The following is a 25,668-nucleotide window of genomic DNA, read 5'->3' on the forward strand; positions in this document are numbered from 1 at the left end:
TGTGCCAAAGGTGTTTTTGCAGAAATCTTGGTGAGGCTTATAGATGGGGTTCTTATTTCCTATGAAGTTTTGTTCCTCACAGTAAATGACACACAAATGGGATATTACTCAGCCCTAAAGAAAGAATGAATCTTGCTATTTGCAACAACATGGATGGACCTAGAGAGTATTATCTTACGTGAAATAGTTCATACAGAGAAAGGCAAATATACATAATTTCACTTACGTGCAGAATCAAAAAACAGAACAAATGAACAAACATAACAAAACAGAACAGACTCATAGATACAGAGAACAAAAAGGTAGTTGCCAGATGGGAGAGGGGTAAGGGGGATGAGTGAAATAATTGAGGAAGATTAAGAGGTACAAACCTCAGTTACAAAATAAGAGTACAGTACGGGGAATATAGTCAATTATAATGTAATATCTTTGTATGGTGACAGATGGTAGCTAGACTTATCATGGTGATCATTTTGTAAAGTATAGAAATATCAAACCACTATTTTGTGCACCTGTAACTAACAGTGTTGTAGGTCAATTATATTTTAATTAAAAAATATGTAGACACTGGGAGGAAATACATCAAAATGCGAATGGTAGCCTTGTAGAATGAATTTGGGAAAGTTCAATCCTCCTCAAATTTTTGCAATAGTTTGAGAAGGCTAGGTATTAGTTCTTCTTTTTATGTTTTGTAAAATTCCCCTGTGAAGCTGTCTATCCCTGGACTTTTGTTTCCTGGGAGTTTTTTAAATTATAAATTCAATTTCACTACTGGTGATTTGTCTGTTCAGATTGACTATTTCTTCCTGATTCAGTCTTGGAAGGTGGTATGTTTCTAGAAATTTGTCCATTTCTTCTAGGTTGTCCAATTTGTTGGTATATAATTGTTCATAGTATTCTCTTATGATTTTTTTATATTTTTTATATATGCTGTTTCTCCTTTTTCATTTTTTATTTTGTTTATCTGGGTCCTCTCTCATTTTTCATTGATGAGCCTGTCTAAAGGTTTATCGTTTTTTAAAATCTTATTTAAAAAACTGGCTCTTGATTTCATTGATGTTTTCTATTGTTTTTTTGGTATCTATTTTATTTCCTCTCTGATCGTTATTATTTCCTTCCTTCTACTGACTTTAGGCTTTGTTTGTTCTTCTTCTTCTAATTCCTTTAGATGGTAGGTTAGGTTGTTTATTCATTGAGCATCTTTATGATCATTACCTTGTACTCTTTATCAGGTAGAATTGCTTATCTCCACTTTGCTTAGTTCTTTGGCTGGGGTTTTATCTCATTTCTTCATTTGGAACATATTCCTTTGTCACCTCATCTTGCTGGATTCTCTAGTTTTACTTCTATGTATTAGGTCGGTTGGTTATGTTTCCCTATATTGGTGAAGTGATATGTAGGAGACATCTTATGGGGTTCACAGCACACTCCCTTCTGGTGACCAGAGCTATATGCTCTAAGGGTGTCCTCTATATGGGCTGTGTGGGCCCCTCTCTTGTGGTGGGGTTGACTACCATGGGCACACTGGTAGGTGGGTCCTGCCCGCATACTTGTTGGATGCCAGGCCCTGCCTAGTGCAGAGGTTGACAGCTATTGGTGGATGAAATTGGCCCCTAGCATGACTGGCAGTGGCTGCCTGGGGGCTCCAGGGCTATTGCTGGCCTGCTAGTGGGGGTGCCTTTGGCTTGTTCTAGACCTCTGGTTGATGGGGCTCTGTCCCCACATGGCTGGTGGACTGTGGAGTCTTGGACTGCTAGTGAGTGAGGCCTGATCCCAACATTAACAGGCTAGAAGAAGGACTTGAAACTGGTGTTTGCCAGCTCCAGTGCCCCTGTGGGAGAACAAGCTCCCAGAAATGGCTATTGGCAGCACCTATGTCCACAGGGTGAGTCTCAGTTGCCTCCTGCCTCTCCAAGGATTTCTCCAAGGTCAAAAAGTGCATCTGACCTAGGCTTCTTTCAAATTACTGGGTTTTGGAATGTGCGATATTTTGTGTGCACCCTTTAAGAAAGGAGTCTCTGTTCCCTACAGCCCTCAGGCTTTCCCAAATGCAAGCCCCATTGGCCTTCAAAGCTGGGTATTCTGGGGTCTCATCTTCCCAGTGCAGGACCTCTGGGCTGGGGAGCCCGATGTGAGGTTTGGACCACTTGCTCTGCAATTGTGATTATCCTCCTCTTTGTGGGTCACCTACCTGGGGTATGTGACCTGGGTCTTGGCTCTACCTCATCTGTCCTTCCTACCCATCTTGTTGTAGTCCCTTCTTTACATCTTTAGTAGAAGATCTTTTCTACTAGTGTTCAGGTCATTCTCATTAATAGTTGCTCTGTAAATAGTTTTAATTTGGGGGATGCCTGTGGGAGGAGGTGAGCACAGGGTCTTCTTACTCCACCATCTTGGCCACTTCTCCTCCTCATCTATTGTTAATCAGAATTTCCTAATTTTCTATAGCAAAAAAATCCACTGACTACTTAATTTCCATTCCCTATCCACCTGTTTCCTTCCAGCCAGAACCTCAGTTTGTTTAAGTAGCTGTTAAAAAAACCTTATTTTTAGGGATATATTCCTTACTTTAGTTCCAAGTCTTCAGTAATGCTTGGTCTAAATCAGTGTTTTTTCAATTGGAGTATGGTCTTTTCTTTTCTCCTCTGGAGACATTTCACAGTGTTTGGAGACATTGTCACAGCTGGAAGGGGTGCTACTGGAATGTAGTGGGTAGAGAGAGGTCAAGGATGCTGCTAAACATTCTACAATGCACAGGACATCACCACAGCGAAGAATTTTCTGACCCCAAATGCCAGTAACATTTAGGTTAAGAAAGCCAGAGCTAAATCTTATTTCCCTTAAGGAAAGAAGGTAATGTCAGTTTCCTTAGCCTATGATTGGTCTATGGGTGTCATAAATCCTCACTTCTGGTCAGTGAGATCTAAGTGGAAGTCTGCTAAATGGGGCTTCCAGGAAGAAGAGGGACAGACTCAGGTGTCATGCAACTCTGCCCTTTGTCTTTCCTATTGTCCTCCTCTCAATGTGGACATGATGCTGATACCAGGAGATGCGTCTGCCATTTGGGGACCACCAGGTAGCAATCCTGGAGAGGAAAGTTCAGGAAAGAAAGAAAGAGCTAGAATGCCTGATTACATCATTCTAGTGCAGCACCAGCTGGGATTTTCTTTCCCTGGACTCACATGATACAGATCAATCCCTATCTGCTTAAGTCACTGTGACTGTATTTTCTTTATTTGCAGCTAAAAAGCATTCCTTACAAATACACCTGAAAGAGGTGGAGTTAGTCCAACTGGCACACATATCCCAGGATCTGGGTCCACCCCAACACTACTGCCTCTACTTCTCTTCCCCCTACAACTCCTTTGGAAATTCTGGGCTCACCACATTGCTGCACTTGTGCCGTAGAAAGGCAGTGCTGTGTGCCACTCACAGAATGACTGAGAAATAAATGGTACTTGGAGCCCACTGTCTAGCTCTGCTTGGCCTGCTATTCCTTTTATTAGTCCAGACACCATGCCCTGTTGCTCCCTCAGGAAACATGTGTGAGGTTGCAGAAACTCTGATGTGAAGGGCTCAGGACACATACAGGAACTGAATCAAGGGTTTCTTGGGGTTTGGGGGTCTAAGGGTCTACCCCATTGTAAGGTGGTAAGCCTGTTTCCTTTTAACCACTGGTGAAGGGTTCCCTGGCATGGGACCCTTCTGTTCATGCTGTAGCATGTGACCTAGTGAAGTGACACACCTCACTACCTCTAATGATGCAGCCCACCTCTCAACCTTCCTCTGAAAAGTTACCTTTGCCTCAGCCATCAGGGCATGGCCTCAGGTACATGGTGCCTGGTCAGTGGGCAAGCATCCTGTCCTCTTGTTAATTACCTTTGGGAGCCTCACTATTCTCCTGTTTGCCCTGACTTATTTCTATAATGGGGAGAATCCTGGGGTAGTCGCCAGCCCTTTACAGTCTGAAGCTGACCCTCACTCTATGGGTCCTTCCAGGATGTATTTGATTTTTGCTAAGAGCGCCTCAGATTCCATCAGTGTCCCTTTCTACTCCCTTGGGGTGAGGGTTGGGGGAGGGTATATCTGGGAGTAGCATGAAGGAACCCTCTAGGGTGTAGGGAATGTTCTACATCTCCACCTAGGTGATGGCTATATGTGTGTATATATGTAAAAATTCATTGTACTTAAAATCTGTGTGCTTTAATGTATGTTATACCTCACTAAAAACATTTATATAATTTTAAAATGTAAAACACAACTGAATACAAAGAAGGCCCACCCAGTCTGCGGCAGTCTTAGGAAACACCTCAAGTTGGCCCTTGCTGTAGGAAACCCAGAGCAACGTTGAAAGGCTTGTGCTCCAGCCCCACGTGCCCGGAGCCAGGCCAGGGGCCGAGTGCTGTGGAGGGACGAGGGTCCACCATCAGCAGCAGGTCAGCTCCAGGAGGAGGGCTGGGGTCACTGCCTGGATGAAAAGCATCACCAAAACTGATGAGGCCAATAAAGATGCTCCATAGGAATAACTGCCCAGATACAGCTTAAACTGTGGGGACGGTCTCTCTACCCCAGGCAGCAGCAGGAAGAGGAGAAGCAGCACATTCCTGGCAGGATAATGGGCCCCACTCCTGACCCCTGGGGAAGCTGAGAGCATGGAGTGGACAGGGAGCCAGAGAATGAGCACTGGGCAGCCACTACCCTCGGTTGGCGAGCCAGCCCACGCAGACCTGGGGCTCGGGGTCAGTCGGCTCTCCCCCGAGGCTACAGAGAGGCAGGCGTGATGAGGACAGTTAGGGGTGCCTCCATCTAGGGTGGAAGGGGTGGGGCTAGTGAAGGGAGCAAGACTCCCCCTACAAGGAACCATGACTGGAGCAGCATTCTCTGCACTTGATCTTAGCCAAAAGGCCGAGAAGCGATGGAGAAGCATTCTCTGAACTGGGAGGCAGGGAATTTGACCTCTGTCTTGGGCCTCCTTTCTGAGAAGGGCCTCCTGGGCAAGGGTGGAATTTTTGCAAGAATCTCAGAGATTTCTTGGAGGGAGGGTTTTGTGCAGTTCCCAGCTGGGCTGTAGACATGACAAAGGACCTCTGATGACCCTTCCAGTGCATGTCTGCAGGAAGATAAGGACAGAGCCAAGGGAGATTGAAAGCTCAGGAAAGAGGGAGCTGGGATACGGTCGTACCCAACAAGTCCTAGACGGGAGGAGCAATGCCGAGCACGCTGTGATGTCTTGTGCTCTGATTTGTCCCCAGTCCAGTGTCCAAAAGGCTCATGCTCCAGGCCCCAGGATGGTGGGTGGGGACTGTGAGTAGAAACAACAGAAGCCGCAGAAGACAAACACCTGTTTTTCACTACACTTTCTCTAAGGAACCAGCGCATACGTTGCAGCAGTGTGAGCGACCGACACCAAAGCCACAGGAGAGACACAGTGTCCTGTTTCGAGATGAGTCCAGAGGCCCAAGTTCCTCTGGCTCCTGAGGCTGAGACGGAGGCGTCTGCCCAGGGCACATGGTCAGTGGGGGAGCTGCAGGTGGTGGGGATGGCTCAGCTGTGAGCACACCTGCTGTGGGTTCCCAGTCCCCTCGGCCCAGTCCTAAGAGGCAGCGTTGGAGATGTCGGCAGAGGTCAATAACAGCAGCTGTGCCAAGACAGGAAAAAGAAAAAAACAAAAAAAAGAGAGAGAGAGTAAAAGATTTCCCCGCTTAGAAGATGAGTGAGCTAATTCTTAGCTACTTCCTAGGCCCTTCCAAGGACACTCCAAGATTATTGCAAAGGACTTAGCAAGAAGCTTGAGTTCTTCAATCACAGATAGAGGAAACAGCCTGTTATGAATGTCAGTATGATTGTATTTTAAACAGAAGGTACGTGGTCTTGATACACATGGAATATGTTTAGGTCAGGATGATGGGCACTGGTCTGAGATTCAAATATGGTAAATTTCATTGAGTGATGGATTAGGTGAACTCAAGGATAAACGTTAACAATGGTCATCAGTAGGGTGATGCTGTAGACTAGAATGTTTATGTCTCCCTCAAATTCATATGTTGAAACCTAATCCCCAATGTAATGGGATTAGTCCCTTAGAATAGAGGCCCTAGACTGCTCCCTTGTCCCTCCCACCTTATTAGGACACCGTGAGAAGACAGCTGTCCATGAACAAGGAAGTGGGCCCTCACCAGACACCAAATTTGCTGATGCCTTGATCTTGCACTTCCCAGCCTCCAAAACTGTGAGAAATAAATGCTTGTTGTTTACAAGTCACCCAGCCTATGACATTTTGGAATTTTGTTTCTTCCAATCCCAAATCCCAAAGGATCTAAATCCTGCTGCATGCACGGAAGATTCTTTATAAGATAAAGATTGAGCTTGTAACCTGAAGGACCAAAATCTACCTTGACAAGCCCTGTAAGATCTAGAAGCCTGTACTTATTGTTTCTCAGAGCTGGTACAGAGCTATTACAGGGGAGTCAACGACAGCCAAGGGTGATGATGCATAGGAGGGCAGCAGGCCTTGAACCTAGATTTTCCTGGAGGAAAGCAGTCTAGCTGGCAGAGTGTCTGCAGGTATGGTAACAGATGGAGATAAGCAGGTGGGTGCCTGGGCGTGGGGGGTGTCTAAAGTCTCCAAGAAATAACAGGTATGTTATATTGATCAGGTGGAACCCAGAGAGGATGGGAAATTCAGGAGCAGCTGAAGCTCAGAAGTCCGGAGGGGAAGGCTCGATGGGCATCAGAGCTGTCAGTAGACAGCAGCCCACACGCCATCACAGAGGACTCGGGAGCAGGGGTCCAGGCAACTGTAACAGGGACTCAGGCACATGTGACCAGACAGGGACTGGTCCTGAAGTTGTGGGGGGATTGAAGTCAGGGATACGGCAGATACCGGTCAAGGATGGAATGACAGCCATCGGGACTTAACTCCGGGACTCACTGGGCCAAGCCCTGGGGGCCTGACCCTGCTTTGTGGTCCTCTCCGGGCCTCTGGTCGACCAAGCCTTGGCCTGTCACATCTGATACTTCTACCCTGAATGCTCTGTGCTGGTATCTCCATCTGCCTTATCCTCGACAAGCTGCATGTGACCAAATCCATAGTTTCAGAGCCCCTGGCCGGCCCAACCATAACTTATTTAAGCCCAGTTAGAGGTTCATCTTGTGCCTTTCCCATGCAGTCACTTTTCCACTCATGACTGTAGGTAACGACACCACATCATGACTCTGCAAAGCTTGAGCTCAGCTCTGTCTTGGGCAGATGGGTGCTGAGATCACCCCGAGGTCTTCCACTCCACCTGCATGTGCTGTTCAGCCCGCCCCACCCCGGTCCTGTCCTATTTACTCCAAACTCCAGCACGACCCTTGGTGGACATCTGTGTCTGTATTTCCAGTACTCTTTCCTTGTTTATCCTGGTGTCTAAGGTGAGGGGGCCAGGGATGTTCTGTGGGGGAGGCTGACTTTCCGTCCTTCCCAGCTATAAGGATGGACAGTTCAAGGACCAGTGCAAAGAGGCCAGGTCCCTTATTCACTTGTAACAGAGAGAAATGCCTGGGGGTCTCCACGAAGGGGTTGAGACCAGTTCCAAAGAGAGGTCTGGGAGGCCTTGTTCATACGCTTGGCTCTGTCACAGGGATTTTCATGGTGCAGGCTGGGCCAGAGCGTATAGGCCTCCATAGAACTCAGCATCAATTTGCAGGCTACAGAGATGGGACCTCAGACCTGAAAGCTTCAGTCTGTGCTGTGGCTAGTGTCTTTTTGTTATTTATTTATTTACGGCCCAAATTCTGAAGGGATTCGTCAAGGGCCACCCTAAAGAGAAGCCCTTGGAAATGAGACATTCTAGGAGAGACACGTCCTCCATTGCACCATGTTGGTGTGTGATGGCGTGGAAAGCACATGGATGGGAACCCAGTAACTCGAGAGAGGACAGTGCAGGCAGGGAGGGCTCATCTGCTAGACAAGGGAGGCAAGAAACTTTATTGTTCTCATCCAGAGGGAGAAAGTGTATCCAGTTTTTAGATTACAGAGCTGGATCTTGGGTCAAAAAGTAGAAGGTGGAGGTCTGAAATGAGCAGCTTCCCATCGGCAGAGGTGGGCTGGGTCCCTGAGCTCTGGGTTCAGGTTAGCGGTCTCATCCAGGCAGTTCCGCTCTCCACGTGGCCGACCTGGAGGTTCAGAGCCCAGGGAACTCCCCACAGATGGAGATGTCTCAGGAAGGACAGAATTTGGACTTCGAAACAGGAATCGGGGTCAATAGCCAGTGCAGTACCTTTAAGATGAAAGAGAAGCATTTTACTTAAAAGATCACTTAATCGCTCTAATACCCCTAGGTAGAATGGATATATTGTGAGTTGCACGTAAATTAGATGTGATGTTCAAGACAACTTTACTAGCCAGAGACTTGGGAACAAAATGGAAGATCTTATCAGTGCTGCACTAACTGGCTCCATATGCCTTTTCCTTTTTGTGTGTGTGTGTGTGTGTGTGGTACGCTGGCCTCTCACTGCTGTGGCCTGTCCTGTTGTGGAGCACAGCCTCTGGACGCGCAGCCTCAGTGGCCATGGCTCACAGGCCCAGCCGCTCCGCGGCATGTGGGATCTTCCCGGACCGGGGCACGAACCCGTATCCCCTGCATCGGCAGGCGGACTCTCAACCACTGTGCCACCAGGGAAGCCCCCTATTTCTTTTATTGCTCTTTAATCATTCTCTTTAACCCCCCAGCCTCTCAAGTTCTCTGTGTTTTCCTGCTGGAAGTTCCTGTTATGAAGAAGCCTTGTTCATTGGGTTAGTTTATGCTAAGATGTAAGTGACAGGCAACAGCTTAATGGGAAGTGGTTACTGACTCTATCTGGAGCAGCAGGCAGATTTTGCAGTCTTATCTGGTAGCTTTCCAAGCCCATCACCACTGATCCCCCAGCCATAACCCCAGCAGGGATGCCAGCCACTGAGCCTTTCCTTTCCCAGCATGTGGTCTATAACTATCAGGGTCGTGCCTTCCAGCATCTGGACAGCCAGAGAAAGAGGAGGACTGAGAACCCCAAAGAAGTGGGCCTCCTATGGGGGATGCCAGGCACAGTGCTGCTTCGGCAGGGGGAGGGGAGGGGAGAATGAAACTCTGGGTCAGGTGAGAGTATCACCAGCTGTCAAATCCCGATGGTGAAATGACTGTCCTCAACCTGCTGGTAAAGCCAAGTTAACTCTGCTGCCTGTTCTCAGTGATCCCTGGTATCAGGAAATCTTCGCTGCCACCAGGGGGAAATGCATTTCAGGGCTCATTATTTGTATACCAAGTAGCAAAGAAATAGAATTGACCTGAAAACTGTCATTAGAATTTGCTAAGCACCTAAAAATCATACTGCACCATTTGCCTCAACCATGGTCTTCAGTTTCTAGTTAAGTTATTAACACACTTTCTTTTTGCTCTTGGGCAAAGTAGGTGGGGACCTGTCAGCACACGTCCTTGATGGGCACTCCACACTGGGCTAAGTTCTTGACCCGGCTGGATAAACCAGTGTAGGTCAGGCCTCGAGTGGATGGATAATGCTTTAAAGCCTGAAAGAGGTGGCATGTCAAAACGGTGAGACAGCAGATAGAGGTGGTGCAGCAAGGAAGAAGAGTGAGAAGCCTATTCCAGTGCACAAAAGTAGCCATGAACTTGCCCTTGAGTTTTGTCTATAGCGGCAATATCCTGTCTGACCACAAGGTGATGACATTACTCCAAAAAACATCTGTGTGTCCCTGTAACGCTGTACTCCTTTCACTCTTAAACTCTTCCAGCCTCCAGTGCTTTTCTCATCTCTAAAATTATGTATTTCATTTATATAATGCTTTTACTTGTTATAAATCAGATGAGGGGAATACTTTCTACCTCTCTTTAAAAAAATTGACAAATGTTTTATTTTTATGTGACCCAAAATGCATCTTTTTTCCCAAGCATCAGCAACCCACCTGAAATGGACATTCACTTTGCCCAAATGTCCTGGGCGGGTTATTTAAGCAAATGATGCCAGATTTCAATGATTTGCCAAGGACCTCCTGCTGCTTTTTAATTTATTTGACAGCCCTTGTCATTTAAGAGGCTGGGAGGGAGAGAGTTTCAACAGTCTGGGTTCATTTTTTTTTTTTTTTTTTTTTTTTTGCGTTACGCGGACCTCTCACTGTTGTGGCCTCTCCCGTTGTGGAGCACAGGCTCCGGACGTGCAGGCTCAGCGGCCATGGCTCACGGGCCCAGCCGCTCCGCGGCATGTGGGATTCTCCCGGACCGGGGCACGAACCCACGTCCCCTGCATCGGCAGGCGGACTCCCAACCACTGCGCCACCAGGGAAGCCCCCTGGGTTCATTTTAAACTAAAGATAACATGTGTGTATGTGTGCAAAGGGTGTGCAGGGGAGGAGAGAAGGCATGAGGATAAAAATACTCTATTAGTTCACTCTAATATTTATATTCAACTACTTATATTCACTAACATGTAGCTCACACCCTTTTGGAATAAACTAAAATTATGTCATTGTATGGAGTTTTCATTGGTCCATTTTCATTCATATGATGTAATTTAAATGGGCCATGGACTGGACTTGGAGTCCTTTGCACGGTGATAGAATTTCATGCACATTAAGAACAAGTATGAACTGAATTCCCCTGTGTATACAGCACCATCCTAGGAGGTCAGGATGTAGAGTTGGAAAACACCAAACTAGGAGGGGACCACAGTGAACTGGTTTCACTTACCTGGTGGTCCAGGGCTTTACTAATATCGTCCAAAGTTGGACAGCTTCATCCATCTTGGCTAGGACACAGGCCATCTTGCTAAACAGCTTAGCCACCAGAAGGGCCTTAAAGCAACACAGCAGAACCCTGTCATTCATTCAGTCACAATATGGTGGCCTCCTGCTTGCCATCAGTGCTGCACATAGCTGGCCCTTCAGACTGTGGCATTGAGCATCCCGTCATAGCCCGGCCCTGGGCGTCAGAGCAAAGCACCAGCAGCAGGACTGACAATGTACACAGGGCTCTGCTGCCCCCAAGGGCCCGTGGCACTGTCACTGCTGCAGGCACCACGGGAAGGTATCCCCCGGGGCACTCTGCATACCCTTAACAGACTGGTGGGACTGGAGGGGTAGGGCGTCAGCCCCAGAAACAAAGCTGAATTTAAGGTCCTGTTCATGGTCCTCAGCCGCCTCCATGACCCTCAGCTTCCCCAACTGTAAAGCAGGAAAAGTAGACCCTCTCCCACGGGGATTCCATGAAAGGATGAGACAAGATACTGCCTGCTTGTGAAGCCAGTGTGTGAGATAGAGTGCTCTCTGGAGGTACAAGGTGAGGACAGGCCTCGGTCCGGACCTCTAGACTCAGATCTTGGCTCTGGGTCTGCCACTGACCACTCCTGACGTGGCCCTGGACCTGACCTTCAGCCTCTCTGAGTTTTGCAGTAAAGCCGAGGTTCTCCAGCTGAGTCTGACTGAGCCCATCTCCCTCCTCCAGCCAGAGCAGTTCTGACTTCCATTCCATAGAGTGGCATTGTGTGACATCTTTCATTGGAAGAAAAGTCTCTATGGCTTAAAACAGAGTTGGAAATCCCTGGACTGCCTCCCTTTGAGGAGGACTCGGGAGCCGTGTCCTCAAGGAAATCAGGAGCAGGTCAGGTGAAGAGTGAGCGGGGTGGTGTTTGGGAAGGAGAGCGTGGGAGGTCCAGGCAGGAGCAGAGAGAAAGCCTGTGTTTGCGGGGTGTGTCCTGAGATGTCCAGTGTGGAATTAGGAGGGGAGCTTCCAAACAGCAGGGGCTGGACGGCAGAAGCCTATCCAGGGAGTAAGGAGTGTGGGCTTTTCCTTCATTTAATCCTCTCAGAGTCCTTTCCGGTAGGAAAGGCAGCTGTTGATTCTGCTTTTCAGATGAGGAAACTGAGGTGCACAAAGGCTGAGCCATATCTCTCGTTCTAGAGCTTTTCTATCAGGCAGGTGTACCTTCCCAATCCTGCCTCTTTCTGCCAGGTCATACCTCACCATACCCAACCATCTGGGCAAGTGGAAGCAAGGTTTCTAAAAGTGAAAATAAATTATTCTCCTGCTTTTAAAATAAACTGATTAAAATCTGAGATCAAGGGCTTTCCTGGTGGCGCAGTGGTTGAGAGTCCGCCTGCCGATACAGGGGATGTGGGTTCGTGCCCCGGTCCGGGAGGATCCCACATGCCATGGGGCGGCTGGGCCCGTGAGCCATGGCCGCTGAGCCTGCGCGTCCGGGGCCTGTGCTCCGCAACAGGAGAGGCCACAACAGTGAGAGGCCTGTGTACCACAAAAAAAAAAAAAAAAAAAAAAAAAATCTGAGATCAAGACAAAAGACCTCCGTAGCACATACCAGTTATAAGAAATCTGGGTTCTTGAAATGGATCTCTTATTTCAGAGGCCTTCAGGAGCCCTGTGAAGTCAACACAGGAGACGAACACAAAAGGATGTGGGATCCCTAGAGATCACAGAAGTTCCTACTGCAGTCACTGGCTCAAAAAGAAGTCACTGCAAATGCAAGAAAGCTGGTCCCTTGTCTAAAGAGATGTATTCCCTCAAGATCCTAAACCTAGAGAATGTCTATGTAGACAGGGTCCTCTTCTCTCTAGAAAAGCATAAGGCAAAATGTTGGAGCAGGCAAGGCTTTCTTTGGCATTTATAATGAACGTGTTCCACATCTTACATTCTCGTAGTCCAAGATTCCATCCCATTCATTCAAAACAGTGTTGTCTCGGATGCTGACCATACCTCGAAAGGTATTGACATGGATGCTCTGGGTCCCAACAGATCCATCCAGTGGATGGTTGTCACTGATGTTCTGGAGATCAGGCTTAGCCCAAAGACACTACTGAAACTGCCCTTAACAAATCGAATGACTGTTACAACACTAAATGCAAAGGTCATTTCTCAGACCTCTTATTTGACAAAACAGCAGCATTTGACACCGTTGTGGCCCTCAGTGAGCCTCTGGGACACACATGTTTGCCTGTTTGTTTCCATCATTCTGACCAGCCTTCTCCCTTTCCCTTCCCCAGCCTCAAAATGTGGATGGTCCTATACCTTAGTCCTCGGACCTTTCCTCTTTTCTGTCTACACTTAGCTCACTTAGTGATTTCACCCACCGTGTTATGGCTTTCAATACAGTCTCGATGCTAAACATTCCCAAGTGTGTATGTCCAGCCCAACTCTCTCTCGACCCCCAGACTCATGCATCTAATTCTCTACTTGATGCCTAATCATCTGAAAGTCAACACGTTCAGAATTGATCTCCACCCCCGCCAACCTGCTGCCCACAGTCTCCATCTCAGTGAATGGAACCACCATCCCTTTCTCCACTAAGGTCAGTGCTATTGGAGTCATCTTGACTCTTCTTTCCTTCCCACCCGTATCCAACTGAGAAGAAAATCTTTTCAGCTGTAACTTCAAAATATATACAGAACTAAATAACTTCTCATCAACTCGGCTACTACTACCCTTATTTAATCTGCCCCCCGGAATCTTTTGAAAGCCTCCTAAGAAGTGTTTGTCAGAGCACCCCGGTTAAATCCCAAGGCAGACCAAACCCAGCCATAGCTTCCTATCTCATGCAGTATAAAAGCCACATGAGTTACAGGGACCTACTGGGTCCCACAGGGTCAGACCTCTGTTACCTCTCTGCCTTCACTTGCAATTCTTGTTCCTCTCACCTGTCAGCTCTGGCTACTCTGGCTTCTTCACTCTTCTTTGCTCAGGGCCTTTGCACATTTTGTTCCATCTTTCTGGAACATTTACTCCCAGGAATCTGAGTTTTGCTTCCTCATCTTTTTTTTTTTTTAAACATCTTTATTGGAGTATAATTGCTTTACAATGGTGTGTTAGTTTCTGCTTTATAACAAAGTGAATCAGCTATACATATACATATATCCCCATATCTCCTCCTTCTTGCGTCTCCCTTCCTCCCACCCTCCCTATCCCACCCCTCTAGGTGGAAACAAAGCACCGAGCTGATCTCCCTGTGCTATGCGGCTGCTTCCCACTAGCTGTCTATTTTACATTTGGTAGTGTATATATGTCCATGCCTCTCTCTCACTTCGTCCTAGCTTACCCTTCCCCCTCCCCGTGTCCTCAAGTCCATTCTCTAGTAGGTCTGGCAGGATGGGAATAAAGACACTTCCTCATCTTTTGTGATCAAATGTAACCTCCCTGGGAGCCCTGTCTAAGACTGAGGATGCCACCCCTGACATTCTCTTTCCCCTCTTGCTTTCTTTTTCCCTGTCACACTGATCACTCTATATAGTTTGCCTTTAAAAATCATACTGTCTCTTCCTGTAGGATGTAAGCTCTCTGAAGTTAGGGACTTCTGTCTGCTTTGTTTACTGCTGTATCTCCAGCCCATAAAACAATAGCACGTAGGTCCTCAATCAATGATGGTGAATGAAGCAGTAAATAATTTCCGTATGTGTCCTCAACCAAAAAGAGTGTCACGAGAGAGAATAGCAACGAGGACTCAATTCAGATGCCGGGGGAGTAGTTGGGGAAGGGTCAGGCCTTTCTGAGAAGTGACGTTTGGGCTAAGATCTTCCAGAAGCCTGGGTGTGGCCAGTTAGACGTGTGGGGTTGGGTGGGGAAGCAGCCTGATCCATGGTTTGGGTTTGCTGGGGACTGAGAGGTTTCTTGAGTGCCAGAGGAAAGTGCCAGGCAAACCAGGATGCGTGGGTCACTCTGGAGGAGGGTGTCCCCAGCAGAGGCTGGGAAAAGTGCCAATGCTCGGCAGGAAAGGTGGGGGGTGCAGGCTGGGTGGCCATGGAGGCTGGGCCTGGGTGATTTTCTATTGTCTGTGTGATGCGAGCCACCAGAGGGTCTTTAAAAAACCTCTTCTAGCTCTCTGCGGAGAACGGATTGGAGGCCAGTATGAACGAAGGTGGAGACGTGTTATCTCCCGGTACTAAGGGTTCTGAAAGCAGTTCTGGGTTTTATGAGCTTCATTGCAGATTCATTCCAGGCCCTTGGGGTGAGGGTGAGGCTCCAGGCTTGAGTTATTGCTACCTTGTCTCTTGGGGTTGGACGAGCGGGCAGGTTGGGAGCTGCCTAATTTCAGTTCATATAGGCACTTGCTGTGAATTGCTAAGTGGGTGAGATCGGAGTGGTTTCTTGATAAAGAGAGAGCTTGTCAAGGGGGATTTCGGAGCCATTTTCCCCATCAAATCAATAGAGGTGTTAATCCTCAATCTAGATAACAGAATAATGCAGTTGCCGACATTGGCTTTAAACCCCACTGCACATGAACCAACTGTCAAGGACCTCGGCTGCCAGCAGACAGGCCTGGGTGATGAAGAATGCCAGGCATGCAGGGCTGGGACTGTGGATCGTGGACATTCCAGGCCTGACTCCGCTCCGTGGGCACAGGGGAGGGGCCCACGGGCTTCTGGATGGCCTGATGCTTTACTGCCTGCCGGCATCCTACCCAGTGGCAGGAAGAAACCCATCCTGTGCCAGAGGGTAGGGTGGGGTTTCCTGGCCCAGCCTCTTTAAGGCAAAAACTATGACTTAGGAAAAGAGATTGACAGACAGACAAGTATCATAACAGTTTTGTCCTACACGGACATAGAGAACAGACTGGTGGTTGCCAGTAGGGAGAGGGTTGGGAGAAGGATGGAGTGGGAGTTTGGGGTTAGCAGATGTAAGCTTTTATATATAGAATGGATAAACAACAAGGTGCTACTGTAAAAAAAAATAATAATAAAATAAATAAAATAAATCTTTAAACAGGCTGAGAACATTACTGAGCATCTTGAAAATAAAGTTCACCCCAACACTCTCACAAAGTTATGATTATTCTTGCATAATTTCTCCTGGTGTTTTCCCATGGGAATTTATTAATATAATTTCCATAAATAAATGTGGTGTTCTCTTTTTTTTATAAAGATATATTTCAATTAATCATTTAAAGACATTTAAAAAGCAGGGGAAAGCAGAGGATATACAAATACAAAATCTAAAAGGGTTTTTTTTCTAATTATAAGCATAATGTTGCAATGAATGTCTTGGTGTGAAAACATTTTTATTCTTTTGTATTATTTCTATAAGATAAACTCCCAGAAGTAGATTGAAATTGAAACACATTATGTGTTTGAAACACATTATGATTCATGATACACACTGCCCAAATGCTTTTCAAAGTATTGTGTTTATTTGCACTTTCACCCATAATGTATGCATATACAAATTTTATGGCAATAAACAATATTCTTTTTTAAAAGTTTTAATGGTTTAAGTATGACATCAAATCTTATTTTTGTTTTATCTCCTTGATTATAGATGAGATGACTGAATATTTTTCCATAAGATTTTCTTTCTTCTTTCTTTTTTTAACTAGTTCCTTGCTATTTGTAATTCCTGGATGAGCCTCAGCTTCCTCTTCTGTAAAATGGGGATGTTAGCAGTATTACCTTATAGGATTGTTGTAGGGGTTAATTAGTCAGAGCAGTGGTGGATAGTGGTCATAGGCTTAGCTTGGATGTCATCTAGATTATCTGGCTTTGGATGCCAGCTCTGATATTTGAAAGCTGATGGAGGTGGGGATTGGCAAGTTCCCATTGCCAAGAGCAGGAGGGATTGGACATATCGTTGTGGCCGTCTTTGGAAAATACCGTCTATCATGTTAGTCAGTTTCTTCTTTAAATAAGTTTCTAATTACACAAATAATGCATCCTTTTAAAACATGAAAGTTAAGGCTAGCGTCCCTTTTGACCAGCACCTCAATTTCCATCTCCTCTCCAAAGGTGACTACCATATTTTGTTTGGTGAACATCTGATGGGACCTTTTGCTTGTGCATACCTACACGCACATACACACATGCCCACAGGCATCCATAGAAAATCTGTAATGTTTCTAATGGTTCACATTAATACTATCGTACTGTATGTATTTCATTTCAATGTGATTTTTCATTCAGCACATCCAGAGATTGTACTATGTCATGCACTAAGATCTCCCTCATCCTTTTCCATTTGTGCACAATATAGATATAGCATATTTTATTGAATAATTACACTATTCACCAACACAAAATGAGTGTCCTTTTCCCAGACTCTCTCTGACAGTTAAATGTTTTCAATTTTTGCAGTCGAATTGGTGAAAATGACATGATAATTGTTTTACTTTGCATTTCTTGGATTATTAAGTACATATTTTCATAAGTTTATTGACCATTTGCTTTTCTTTTGACTTGCTTATTTTTATACTTTGCTCCTGTTTTGAGTCATTTAAAAATTCATTTGTAGGATTTTCTTTATATAATATTTGTTGCAAAATTCTCCTCTCATACTTTCACTTATTTAACTTTGTTTACACTCTTTTGATGAACAGAATTTTTAGAATGTTGATGTAATCAATTTCATCAATCACTTAGGCTATGGTTTTGTTCTGTGTGTTTTAAAATTTTTTGAAGTCTTTGTTACTTCCCAAATATTTTCCTTTAATACTATATAATTGTGTTTTGTGAGTTTAGATCTACAATTCGTTTATGAGTAAGTTTTATGACAGTGTCACTTAGGTCTTAATGGACAGTCAGTTGTCCTAATCCCATTTATTGAATTCTTCCCCCTTTTATTTAAAATAGTATCTTTATTGTATGCTAAATTCCTATATATGCAGAGATCCTTCTGGATTTTCCATTGTGCTACACTGATCCATCTACTTACTCTTGTGACAGTATCCCAGTTTGTATAACTATAGCTTTCTAACATATTTTTCTCCCCCTCTTTATTCTTATTTTTCAAATTTGTCTTGACTATTCTTGCCCATTCAGTCTTCCATAGGAATTTAGAATCAACTTATTAGGAGCTTTTGATTGGCAATGCGTTGAATTTATTAACTAACTTGGAAAGACTTAACAAATACTTTTCTATTTGTAAACTTGTCATTCTTTCCCTTCTTGCTTAGCATCCCTAACTGTAGCGTGCAATTCTCAAAGCAGCCACAGGGTGGCGGTAGGAGCAAAGAAGGTGAAACTAGGGCCCCTCATGAGAGACCCGGGAAGCCCGGAACCCCTTGAGAGAGGAGAACGCTTGTGGCAGAGTGAGCTGGCAATTATCTGCACATAACACCTTACACTTATTTTGCATAGTTTACAAATATTTCATTTACATTATTTCCCTTGGAATAGGTGATGAAGATGATCTTTCCCCATTTTATAGGTGAAAGAATGACACATGAAGACATGCAGCCAGTCTGGGAGGATGCAGTGCCCACACCCTCTGGGCCAAGCCCAGTGCTCTTTCCGCTTCACCCTCGTGCGGATTTCAGACTTCTCCACACTAGACAAAAGGAAAACAAAATTAGTGAAAGCTAAAATTCAAAGCGACAGCAGGAAAGTGTGTGCAGGACCGTCATCCCTATGTTCAAAGTCTTAGTGTCACTTCTGTGTGTCCCCCTCTCCTTTCCCTAACTTAGGTGGTCCCTAAAGCTCTGAAGTTTTCCTTTGGGACATATCTCACATGTGCCTTTTCTCTCCTCCCAACATCATCATCTTCACCTCCTTCTGATGGCATCCATGACTCCAGGCTTCCCCTCCAACTCATCTGTTGCACCAAGGTAATACTTTTTTGTGTGTGTGTGTGGTACGCGGGCCTCTCACTGCTGTGGCCTCTTCCGTTGCGGAGCACAGGCTCCGGATGTGCAGGCTCAGCGGCCATGGCTCACGGGCCCAGCCGCTCCGCGGCATGCGGGATCTTCCCGGACCGGGGCACGAACCCGTGTCCCCTGCATCGGCAGGCGGACTCTCAACCACTGCGCCACCAGGGAAGCCCCAAGGTAATACTTTTTGTCAGTCAGAGATGGGGAAACTGGGACAAAGAAGGTTATTGTTCCAAGGATGGGATGACTGGGGTTGAATGGGAAGTTGGTGGGGCTTCCAAAGCAGGCGGGACCTTCCGAGAACATTTGGGTGGGTCGATGTACAAGGGGCCGAGGGCGTGGGAAGCTGCGACATGGTCAGGTGGTCGTTGCTATCTGATTACCTGGTGGGGCTCGGGGAGGGAAGATGCAACAGGAAGCAGGTGAGGGGCTATTCAAAGATAGGCAGGCAGGGACCTTGTGGTTTTCCCAGAGATCAGTTCATGCCTCATGGGTCAGCAGGACCACAGTCACACTCAACCATGGCCCAGACTTTGGAATCCTTTGTGCTCTAGGCCATGCTAGTTCTGACAGCCTTGAGCCAGTTGCTTCAACGTTCTGGTGACTCAGGGATCTGGTGACTGAGCCCTTGTCCTATTCCTCAGGATTGGGGCTTTATTTTATATCCGGACCCAATAATGGTCTTGTACCTGAGCAACGGACTTGGCTCTGAGCTCAGCTCCCCAGTTCTTTCAGCTCCAGGGTCCTGCCTCGGGTCCTGAGGGTCTGGTCCTAACCCAGCCTCACAGGTCTACCTGACCCTGGACATCTGCCTCCCTGGAGCACCAACTCTTTTTGGCCCCAGACTCCCTGCCACCTGATTCTACTCCCAGGCCAGGGCGCTTCCCGCTGTGACCCTTACTCTCTTCCTGGAACTTCCCGACCTGCACACCTGCCCCGACCCACTGGGCTCTGGCCGCCCGTGGCACCTCTCTCGGTTCTACTGTCGCACACAAGGAGCCTCTTGAGGTGCCTCCAAGGCCAAGGGCATGTCGTCCGTTGACCCCAGGCAATGGGCAGAGCAGGCAGTCATGTTGGGCGAAGCACCAGGCAGCACCGGGCAGCACGGGGCAACCCGTCACCACTTATCACTGAGAGGCAGCTGAAAAAGAGCATCCTTTGGGGCCTGTTTTCCAAGAAGACTCCCTGAGTCACGGTGGAAATGTGACCCCGGGCCACGCCTCTCAGCACCGGCTGCTGCTACTTCCTACAGCTTTAAGAAGAGAAGTCAGAAACCTCAGTTTTGCCTTATAATGCAAATTGGGGCAACTCTTTGGGAAGGCGGGGCTGTGACTCAGGGAGGCCTACAGGAGGGCCTGAGAGAAGGGTTCTGTGCAAGTGTAGCTCAGATGTTCACACACACACACACACACACACACACACACACACACGCAAGCTGTGCTCTGGTCTGGGAAAAGGATAGGATTCCTTCACCCACCACACACATGCAAGCCTTATAGCTCCTCTGTGTTTTGTGAATTCTTTTCCTCTAAATTCACAGAATCTGGATTCATTATTGCACGTATGGGCATGGGGAGGGGAGGTGTTTATTCCCACCATCTAAAAAAGCAGATCTACAGGAACTGTGCCTCTAAAAGGAAAACATCAGCTCAAAGGGCCCAGCACGGGTCAGGGGCAGGAAAAAGATGGAAACCTTAGCCAATCCGGTGAACAGAATCAGAAATTGTGTTAGATTTTTTAAAAATTTCACTAGACAGCAAACATTTTTAAAGCAAGCATTCCACAACTTAAAAAAAAAAAAAAAAAACACTTTATTGGAAGAGTCATAAAAGCAAAAACATCCTCACTCCACTCTTCCTTAATCCCACCCTACACCCCAAGTGGATGGTGGTAGATCCCTATGTAAGTGGAATAAAATAAGGAGAATTGGAAAAAGACACTTTCCCCTCTCTTTTGGGCTCCAGTTGACCCTGTGGCCTGGCAACAGGGGATGCTGGATAATTTGTTGAGTGAACTGGGGAGTGGTCTGGCCCCTGGAGAAGGACAAGGAGGTTTGAACTATTAGGGCAGGTTGGGGAGGACCAAGAAACACTTGATCCAAGTGTTTCTCTTGGGTCAAGTCACATCCCTGTGCAGCCACTGCTGCCCATTCAAACCCCTGCATGTGGCTGATGGAGATTTTTGGTGGCTGTGGCCCGTACGCTTCCACCCGTGTTCCTACTCAAGGATCAAGGACCACCCCAAGCCCCCCGGACAACAGCTGCAAGCCTTGTCCCTCTCTAAGCCCCTGAGATTCCTTCACATCGTATCTCATTTCCAACTTAGCCACCCCACACTCAATACTGTTCTGTACCCGTCCTCAAAACCTTTGTTTTTTTGGCCACACAGCAAAGCATGTGGGATCTTAGTTCCCCGACCCAGGATTGAACCCGTGCACCTTGCAGTGGAAGCGTGGAATCTTAACCACTGGACCGCCAGGGAAGTCCCTGTCCTTATAAAGAGAAGGCCCGTCTTACTTCCTTGCCCAAGCTCCAACTATAATGCCATCTTGTTAGTGAGCTCTTCCTCTGCCTCTTTCTTCCACACCCAGGATTCCCAAGTTACCTGATATCCAACCTTTTTCCCTGGTTAGTGTCCTGGTTTTGGAAAGTGCTGTTCAAGGCCCTTCATGATTACCTATCTACTGCCCATGACCTACAGACTAATTGCCAAGTACAGCAGTTCATAAAATATCAGATATACTTTCCTGGTAGGTCACCAGCTATTTACCTGTTACCATAGAAAGTTTCCACCTTCCTTACCAGAGCAGAATTGTTTGTGCTCACCCAGCCAGATCTCCCCTCTTCTCACTGGAAGGAGGTAAAGGAGACTGTATTATTGTTTCAAATATGGGATACCCCTCCCTGAGAGGGAGGAAAGCATTTTATCTCCCTGCCCCATGGATATCAGACTTGCCCATGTGACTTGTTTTCGCCAATGAACGTGAAGGGAAGTGGGATGTGTCACTTCCAGGCAGAAGTTTTAGGAGCCAACATCTGTGGCACCATATTCCCTTTCCTTCTGCCGCAAGCGACAGTGATATTCCAAGTAGAGGCTACTCTGTCTTCCTGAGTCCCAGAGTGAAAAAGACAGGTAGATTTGTAGCTGATACATAATGGACATGTACTATTGGCAAGAAATACACCTTTGTTGTTGGAGTTTTGAGCTTTGGGGGTTGTTTATTACTACAGTATGCCAGGTGGGCGGGAGCAGTAACCCCTCACCCTCACGTTTCCCTGGACAGGAGGGCATTTCTTCCATTCTTCAGGAGGGAAACAGTACAGTAGAAACGCTTCCAGCTTTGCCCTGTTCCTCCTCCCTCCTTCCTAGGAGAGGAGATGTACCTTATCTGATTGGTGATGGGGGAGAGGGAGCTGGCATAGGTAGCCCCCTCCTTCCAGGCTCCCTTCGGGATATGTCTGTCTGCATACTTGGCATCTTCTGCATGCAGCTGTGTGGTAACCCCCTAGGGACAGGCCCTGTGTGTTGGCCTGCAGCTGTCTGTGGGCAAACATCGAAACCAACCCACCTCTTATTGGTAATAAAGATGATTTTTTTTTTTTTTTTTTTTTTTTTTTGTGGTACGCCGGCCTTTCACTGTTGTGGCCTCTCCCGTTGCAGAGCACAGGCTCCAGACGCGCAGGCTCAGCGGCCATGGCTCACGGGCCCAGCCGCTCCGCGGCATGTGGGATCCTCCCGGACTGGGGCACGAACCCGCGTCCCCTGCATCGGCAGGCGGACTCCCAACCACTGATCCACCAGGGAAGACCTAAAGATGATATTTTGATCTCCGTATATCTGCTCCTAGTGAGTGCGTCTAACTCCCATATCTGAACCTGGAAATAATGGTGTTATATATTTGCTCCTTAAGACTCCAATACACAGCATCTATGTGGCGCAACTCCATTCCTGCATCTTATCATATAGCATCACTGACATCCCCAGAGCTGTTCCTGGGGGATCTTTGACCATCCAGAAAGACTAGAGGGCACAGCCCAGCAAGCCGAAGATGGTGTAAGGAAGCTGTTATCGCTCTGACTGCAGGAGAGAAGAAGCTGTCCATGTAGGGTCAGAGGGCTGTTGCTTGAGATTCATTAAAACTCAGAAGTCATCATTTATCCAACTCCCCATGCCATTTCTCAGCAAACTGCTTCTATAACCCCAAACAGGGACTCAATATATGGTTGAAGGGGTCCTGGACTGCACCTCTGGTCCACACCTCTTTGCCCAGGTCCATTCCCTTGGAAAATCCACTTGTCTTCTGCATCACTCAGCTCTGACCCTTGCCTCCCTCTGAAGAACTAACCAAGGAAGACTGGGGGCGAGCAGGGGTGATGGTAGAAATAGAGCCTCCATGGCATCCTCAACCCCAGGCTCCTAAAGCTAGTGGGTTAGCCTGCTCCATCAGAAGAGGACGATGGGTTTCAATGGAGCATTAAGTATGTGTTTCATGTTGAAAAATGAGAATTAGAGAGGTTGTGGGACTTGTTGAAGGCCACACAGCTACTGTCTCTGTGCCTCCTTTCAAACTAAACAATCATAATAGTGACAGTTCATTGAAGGGTTCCTGTGGGCCCGGTCCCATCCTGGCCTCTTGCCATGTATCATCTTATTTAATTCGCACATCAGGTATACGAGATGAGTCTTATTACTATTAATTTAAAGATGATGGAACTGAGACTCAGATAATTTTTGTAACTTGCCCCAAATCTGATTCCATAATTGACTCTATTACCTATTCTGTTCAGTTATATTTTAAAAGTTAATATTGTAAAACTCAGAAATTCAGTCTGAGAGCTATTCTGTATCTTGCAGGAGGGAATTCAGATCCTACACATCCAAAAGGAGATGTGACGGTTCCACTATTTTTTGTTGTTGAAGTATAGTTGATTTACAATGTTGTGGTAGTTTCTGGTGTATAGCAAAGTGACTCAGTTATACATATATATACACATTCTTTTTCATATTCTTTTCCATTACGGTTTATTACAAGATATTGATTATAGTTCCCTGTGCTATGCAGTAAGACCTCAGTGTTTGTATCTGCTAATCCCAAATTCCTAATTTATCCCTTCCCCGCTTTCCCCTTTGGTAACCATAAGTTTTTTTTTTTTTTATGTCTGTGAGTCTGTTTCGATTGCATAAATAAGTTCATTTGTACTATTTTTTAGATTCCACATAGAAGTGATATCATATAATATTTATCTTTGTCTGACTTACTTCACTTAGTATGATAATCTCTAGGTCCATACATGTTGCTGCAAATGGCATTATTTCATTCTTTTTTATGGCTGAATAATATTCCATTGCATATATGTACCACATCCTCTTTATCCATTCATCATTTAGGTTATTTCCATGTCTTGGTTATTGTAAATAGTGCTGCTATGAACATAGGGTTGCATGTTATCTTTTTTTTTTTTTTTTTGCAGTATGTGGGCCTCTCACTGTTGTGGCCTCTCCTGTTGCAGAGCACAGGCTCCAGATGCGCAGGCTCAGTGGTCATGGCTCATGGGCCCAGCCGCTCCGCGGCATGTGGGATCTTCCTGGACCGGGGCATGAACCCATGGCCCCTGCATTGGCAGGCAGACTCTCAACCACTGCGCCACCAGGGAAGCCCTCATGTATCTTTTTGAATTACAGTTTTCTCTGGATATATGTCCAGGAATGAGATTGCAGGATCCTATGGTAGTTCTATTTTTAGTTTTTTAAAGAACCTCCATACTGTTCTCCACAGAGGCTGTACCAATTTACAGTCCCACCAACAGTGCAGGAGGGTTCCCTCCAAAATGAATTTGAGAATGTTAGAATGTTGGAGCTGGGAGGATTATCAAATGCCTGCTGTTTCTGGGCCTCTTTTACCACTATGCTTCGTGTGCATATGCGCACATACACACACACACGCACGCACACACAGCAGATTTTCAATGTCAGTTGCCACAGAGAAAAAGATTGGCAGGGGGCCAGCTACAGCTCCACACTGTTCCCATGTTCCCAGACCAAGGGGTCTATTCCAATTTATTTACTGCATTGAGACAAAAACTGAGCACCAGAGCTAATTAGCATGCATTGGGATATTTAATTTTAATAATTAAACAGTGTGCTAGTCAACTGAATGTCACCTCTCATGCCTTTGCTAAAAAGGAAATGCTGCAATGCTCACTGCTTAGGGGTTTTTCTTGTTCAAACTAACACCACATATTGAGCAAATTAATATCCCATTTTAATGGTCTCGGGTGGGAACCAGGGGTTCACATGCCAATATAAATAAGGAAGAATGGGTGGAGAAGAATGCTTTCTACATTTCATCAACAGATGAGCACTAGTTCCACATTATTTATTTATAATTTATTTTTATTTTGACACAATTAAAAAATTATACAAAAGTTGCAAGCAGAGGGAAAAGAACCTTATTTTCCTGACCCATGTGAGTATAAATTGCCACCCTGATGCCCATTACCTATGAATTATTTGCATTTCCTGCAAACCAGGGCATTCTTCTACCTGTGTAACCACAGTACAACCAACACGTCAGGAAATGAACATTGGTACATTGTTACCAATGAATTCTTAAGCTCCCAATCAAGTTTTGCCAACTGTCCTATTAAGGTCCTTTATAGAAAAAAGATTCAGTTCAGAATCACGAGTTGCATTCAGTTGTTATGCCTCTTTAGTTCCCTGCAGTTTGGAACAGTTCCTCAGTCTTTCTTTCACTTTAATGACCTTGACACATTTGAAGGTTACAGACCAGTTATTTTGCAGTGCGTCCCTCAATTTACTTTTATTTGATGTTTCCTTAGGGTTAAATTCAGGTTATACACCACTGGCAGGAGTACCACTGAAGTGATGCTGTATTCTTCTCACCGCATCCCAACAGCGGGTACTTGGCTTTGTCTTGTTCTGTTACTGATGATGCTCACTTTGATCCCTTGATTAAGGTGGCTTCTGCCAAGCTTTTTATGTAGTCAGTCACTCCTTTTCCCTTTATACTTAATGAGGTTTTTGTTGAGAGATACTCGG

The 25,668-nt window shown here is 46.2% G+C and overlaps 1 pseudogene across 1 annotated transcript; it reads right to left on the reverse strand.

The window, feature by feature from the left end:
- Positions 1-8,165: 8,165 nt before the first annotated feature.
- On the reverse strand, positions 8,166-13,352 carry LOC307064202 (gastrokine-3-like; annotated as a pseudogene). Its single transcript has 5 exons — positions 13,218-13,352; positions 12,676-12,810; positions 10,722-10,825; positions 9,403-9,544; positions 8,166-8,261 (listed from the first exon to the last, which is right to left on the reverse strand). The product of its transcript is annotated as a gastrokine-3-like (transcript).
- Positions 13,353-25,668: the final 12,316 nt, after the last annotated feature.

The sequence above is a fragment of the Hyperoodon ampullatus genome, assembly GCF_949752795.1.
Source record: "Hyperoodon ampullatus genome assembly, chromosome: 15".
Classification (NCBI taxonomy): domain Eukaryota; kingdom Metazoa; phylum Chordata; class Mammalia; order Artiodactyla; family Ziphiidae; genus Hyperoodon; species Hyperoodon ampullatus.